The sequence below is a fragment of the Mustelus asterias genome, chromosome 3 (assembly GCF_964213995.1).
Source record: "Mustelus asterias chromosome 3, sMusAst1.hap1.1, whole genome shotgun sequence".
Classification (NCBI taxonomy): Eukaryota; Metazoa; Chordata; class Chondrichthyes; order Carcharhiniformes; family Triakidae; genus Mustelus; species Mustelus asterias.
The window spans coordinates 143,612,181-143,618,180 of NC_135803.1; positions in this window are offsets into that span (position 1 = coordinate 143,612,181).

A 6,000-nucleotide genomic window follows, 5' to 3' on the forward strand; every position below is an offset into this window, starting at 1 on the left:
AGAAACAAATGACCTATAAAACACTGAAATAATAACAGATGTTGCAAATACACAGCAGGTCAGTCAACATCTGTAAAGACAAAAGTTCACTGAAGCATAAGATGGTGATAGTCTGTCTTATTAAGCCTCCACTGTTAGGCCAGGAGAGACGTGTGGTCTATTGTGGATCAGAGTGCTGATATACAACCTGCAATGTTCCTTTATAAGTGTAATGTGCAACAGTTTCACAGGTCAAAGATTCTATTAAATGTACCAATCTAAATTCAGCCAGCTGAGATCTTTCCTCCAGTAACCTCGATAGAGTTCATTTTGAAATATCCCCAGATATTTCTAATCAGAGAATCATACAGTGCAGAAGAGGTCCTTCGGTCCATCATGTGTAAATCACTGGACCTCCCATCGAATCCCATTTACCAGCACTTGGCTGAACAGAATCATAGAGTGCAGAAGAGGCCCTTTGGCTAATGAAACGCACAGTTTGAAATTCCATCGATTGTTTGGGGTGTGAGGATAATTGATGATTGTTGCAGTGAGAGCAGCTCAGTGATTGTCGGCCGGTGAGGCAGGGAGACCCCAACTGTCTCTGAAGCTCTTTCCACGCATCAAGACCTCCTGGTTTTATGGCAAGGCAAAAATGTCAAGCCAATTGATTTGGTGTCTGCAGGAGGAGTGTTATGAATTTTAGGGGCATAGCCCCTTTAAGGCAACAGGTCAGGTGATGCTGGGTGAGGGGTGATCTGCCCCGGACATGTTCTGAGTGGACAGTTGTTGTTTGGAGTGTGGAGCGAGTAAGACGGGCAGCACAGTGGTTAGCACTGTTGCCTCACAGCGCCAGGGACCCGGGTTCAATTCCTGGCTTGGGTCACTGTCTGTGTGGAGTTTACATGTTTTCCTTGTGTCTGCGTGGATTTTCTCCGGGTGCTCCGGTTTCCTCCCACAGTCCAAAGATGTCATGATGTGGAGTTGGACTGGGGTAGGCACAGTAAGTAGTCTCACAACACCAGGTTAAAGTCCAACAGGTTTATTTGGTAGCACGAGCTATCAGAGCGTAGCTCCTTCATCAGGTGAGTGCCCAGTCGGAGCGGCGCTCCGAAAGCTCGTGCTACCAAATAAACTGTTGGACTTGGTGTTGTGAGACTACTTACAGTCCAAAGATGTGCAAGTTAGGTGGATTGGCCATGCCAAATTGCCCCTTAGTGTCAGGGGGACTAGCTAGAATAAATGCATGGAGTTATGGAGATAGGGCCTGGGTGGCATTGTGGTTGGTGCAGACTCGATGGGCTGAATGGCCTCCTTCTGCACTGTAGGATTCTAAGAGTGCAGAAAATGCCTGTGTTCCCAGATGTCTGTCTGTGGAGTGGGTTCTTGAGGATACACCTCAGTAGTAAAGAATCTAACAGAGAGGAAAATAGGAAAAATAAAATTGAGAATTGTCTGAAGACAAATTGGTACTGACACAAGGCACAGCAAGAAAAGAAACAAGGGGAAGAAAGGAGGGGACTAAATGATTGCTGGGTAGAAAAAATATACACTGGCCAATTTTTAGTGGTAAAAGCCTTTTCGCCTTCCATATAGGATGGGTGACTTTCCCTACATGAAGATACTGTTCTGACAGGAGTCTTCAGTCAGCTTAGTGAGTCTGCATCAAATAACCCCAGCCACCTCCTCAACTTGGTATTTTGATTTGAGATCACAGGCAGCAATTATATGGTCCCCTACTACTTAATGGAACTAGACCAGCAACTCAATGGTCTACAAGTTCAAATCCTACCGTAGCAAATTGTGAAATTGAATTCAACAAATCCGTCAGTTTGTGGTTTAGCACCGAAGGAAAGAGATTGAGAAAATTAAACCTGCCACAAAGTGTGGCCTCTGTCTGACTCCCAGTTCCACATTATGTGGCTGGTCTTTAACGTTATCAGGGGCAGCGTGGGATTGGCAGTAAATACCGGTGTTCCCAATCACAGGGACAACAAAACCGTTGCATTGATGGAAGACTTTTATTAAAGGGGAGGCCAGTATCGTGATGAAATCAACATTAAGTGATGGCATAAGAACATTTCCAGATAAGAGAAGCATGAAAAATATAAAATTATTAGTTGAGGAAAAGAATGCTGGACTTTACTCGATCCGTTTTTCCTGATTTGAGCAGTGAAGGGATGGCTGGTGTTCATTTCCAGGTGGGAAAGGAGAATTATGAAGGTGGTAGGTAAATATTAGAACAAAGAACAAAGAAAAGTACAGCACAGGAACAGGCCCTTCGGCCCTCCAAGCCCGTGCCGATCATGATGCCATAACTAAATAAAAACCTTCTGTCCTTACTCAGTCTGTATCCCTCTACTTCCTCCCTATTCATGGACCCATCCAGATAACTCTTAAATGTTGCTAATGTGCCTGCTTCCACCACCTCCTCTGGCAGTGCATTCCAGGCACCCACCACTCTCTGTGTGAAAAACTTCCCCCGCACATCTCCCTTAAACTTTCCCCCTCTCACCTTGAACCTGTGTTGTAATTGACACTTCCACCCTGGGAAAAAGCCTCTGACTATCCACCCTGTCTATGCCTCTCATAATTTTGTAGACCTCTATCAGGTCTCCCCTCAGCCTCCATCTTTCCAGTGAAAACAATCTTGGTTTATTCAACCTCTCCTCATAGCCAATACCCTCAAGACCAGGCAACATCCTGGTGAACCTTCTTTGCACTCTCTCCAATTTGTGTGGGTTGTTGTAGAGAGATCTTGTTCACAACCAATTCGATGGCTGGCCCTGGCAAAATGAGACTCATGTTGCTCCTGTAAGACGGAAAAGGCAAGAGAAGTGATGAGGAGGGGGCGTGGAACATCAGAGATACAAAAGCAAAAGGACTCAAAAACCCTCTGTCTCCTCGTGGTATGAAGTGGTTTCTTTATTTTAACATCATTCCAACTACACAGAAGCTAAAAATTGCATTGCTTATATTTAACATTATTTTGTTAAACTAATATACCTAAAAGATGAAAATTTGCTTGAATTAATGACACAATTATTTCTCCTGAAATGATCAAAAACTCTTGTACATATAGATTTTTTTTTCAAACTACAGACTTATTTTCAGATACAGCACAGTAACTGTGGTAAAAAAAACAAGAGATTTACAGCTTTACCCAGTATCAAGAGGAAATCGTAATAAACATCTAGTCAAATGACCGGTCAGTCAGAGGGCTTATTGGTTCTTAACGCTGGAGTCACAGATTCTTTGATATCGTATAACGTGTGACTATTGTCACATTGAGGGAATTGATTAGTTGCAGTCAATCATTGGTGGGTTAATCAATATTTACAGTCGATGTTATGATATAAATAGGGAAGCCTGAATATGGGAGAGCCAATCCAGTGATATCTTATCCTGACCAAGTCTGGAGAATTCTGGTTCTGCTTGGGAATCTGAATAAGAATGAATTTGGATAGCCCTCTGATACTAAAAAAAAGCTAATTACATTCTCCTCCTGGGTTATTCACTGCCACTCCCTATCACATGAGAGGCAGCATTTCACTTTAAGCCGACGTCTTAGTTTACCTAGTTTCTTTCCTCTTAACACGTTTGAATCTTGCAGTGGTATTTTGCAATGTGCAACAGTCCCTGACTTTCTGCCTTCGCTCCTTCAATCAGGAAGGATATGATGGTTGGGCCATTGTAGCTTTCTAACGTTCTACTTACTCCTTCAGGTACCAGTGATTGATTGGTCTGGGCAATGGGGCTTCTAGTCTCTCCGTTTTAATCTTGAGTTTATAGAGCCTGCATGGCCAATAAGGTCCTCTAAATTCCATCTTTCCTTCTTTGGCAGAGAGAGTAGAAAGGTTGGGAGTTTGGCCGTTGTGCTGCATGTTTGTTCCTTCAATTGTGAGCAAGATATGTAAGAAAGCCTGAGCAATGAAGTCCCTTAAAGCTGCATTGTATCTTGAAGCAAGGACGAACACGACAGACTGGACTGTGAATACTGATGTCCATATGCCAACCTTTAGCCCGCAGAACAGGATGGCAAACTGATTGACACATGTGGTACAACCGGGGCAGTGAGCGCCCAGTGTACTGGGTGAGACTGTTCATAACAGTTGTACCCACTGCTTCCTTACTCACCCAACATCGAGCAGCCCAGCTGAGATCTGACAAAGCAACAATGAGACGCAAGAATCTATTAGCTTAGCAACTGCAGATGATGCTGAACACTGCGAAAGCCTACCCAATGGAACCAATGGAAGCACACTCAATGGACGAGGAGATGACTCAGTATCTATATAACTAGAATTTTGAACCCCTGTGCATTTGAATTGGACTTTTGATGTACCACTAATACCACTTCCTTGACATGTTGATGCAGATTGTCACTGTTAAAGGATCTTGCTGGGTGAGGCGCAATGCAGTGACAGCAAATAATGTGAGTTTGGTGGAAAATAACTTCAAGGACAAAAAAATGATACAGCATTGACCTTTGTTCTTGAAACAAAACTGAAACTATATTTTAATTCACTATACAGTAGAATAAAGCCTTGCTTTCAGATTTGGCTAATTTACTGATCCAGATAATGCTACTTATTATGTTTGCTAGTGCTGCTTTCTTGAGACAAAAAAAATTGAAAGAAAAAGATTAACGAATTATATTGAGGGAATAAGATGGCAATCTCTGCAAAAAAGGTCATTTCTTTACCTTGCTCCTTAGTTCTATAATTGTTACACGACGCGGCGCACAGTGGTTAGCACTGCTGGCTCACAGCACCAGGGACCCGGGTTTGATTCCCGGCTTGGGTCACTGTCTGTGCGGAGTCTACACATTCTCCCCATGTCTGTGTGGGTTTCTGGGTGCTCCTGTTTCCTCCCACAGTCCGAAAGACGTGCTGGTTGGATGCGTTGGCCATGCTAAATTCTCCTTCAGTGTACCCGAACAGGCGCTGGAGTGTGGCGACTAGGGGATTTTCACAGTAACTTCATTACAGTGTTAATGTAAGCCTACTTGTGACATTAATAAATAAACATTAAATGAGTGTTCAGGACTGCACTTAAATAGGTTCAATTCTTTTGGATCTATGTTTGCAGCAGTGAAATAATGGATTAGTCAATGTTTGTAATTTTGAACTTAGACATTATTTTTAAAGAAATGATTGATGGGTTGGTAACAATTCTGTCTAAATGTTTCAGTATATATTTAAAAAAATCAGAACTGTCATCATTTCCTCCCACAGATGAGGAGAATCATGGATATTCACAGATTAATATTTGCTGCAGAGCCTTGTACAGATGCACAGCAGCAGACACCATCATAGTGATACCAAAATAATATGAAAGGCAAACTTTTCAGTGTTCATTTAGTCCGATGGATTTATATTCCACAATTTGGAGAACAATTTTAGTCTATAGTAAACATGCCAAAATGGTGGCTCGTCCAAAGATGTGCAGGTTAGGTTGATTGGCTAGGCTAAATTGACCCTAGTGTCAGGGGGATTAGCAGGGTAAATGTGTGGGGTTACGGAGATAGGGCCTGGGTGGGATTGTGGTCGGTGCAGACTCGATGGGCCAAATGCCCTCCTTCTACACTGTAGTGATTCTATTTCTTTTATGCTTTGTGATACACCTGGAAATTACCTGATGCCACCGTGCCACCCAACAGTGTCCGCTGGGTGGCACAGTGCTTAGCACTGCTGCCTCACAGCGCCAGGGACCCGGGTTCAATTCCTGGCTTGGGTCACTGTCTGTGAGGAGTCTGTACATTCTCCCTGTGTCTGCGTGGGTTTCCTCCGGGTGCTCCGGTTTCCTCCCACAATCCGAGAGACGTGCCGGTTTGGTGCATTGGCCGTGCTAAATTGCCCCTGAGTGTCAGGAGGACTATTTAGGATAAATGCATGGATTTATGGGGATAGGGCCTGGGTGGGATTGTGGTCGGCACTGACTTGATGGGCCGAATGGCCTCCTTCTGCATTGCTGGATTCTAGCTATCAGTATGTGCCTGGAATCATCTGTGAATTCCAG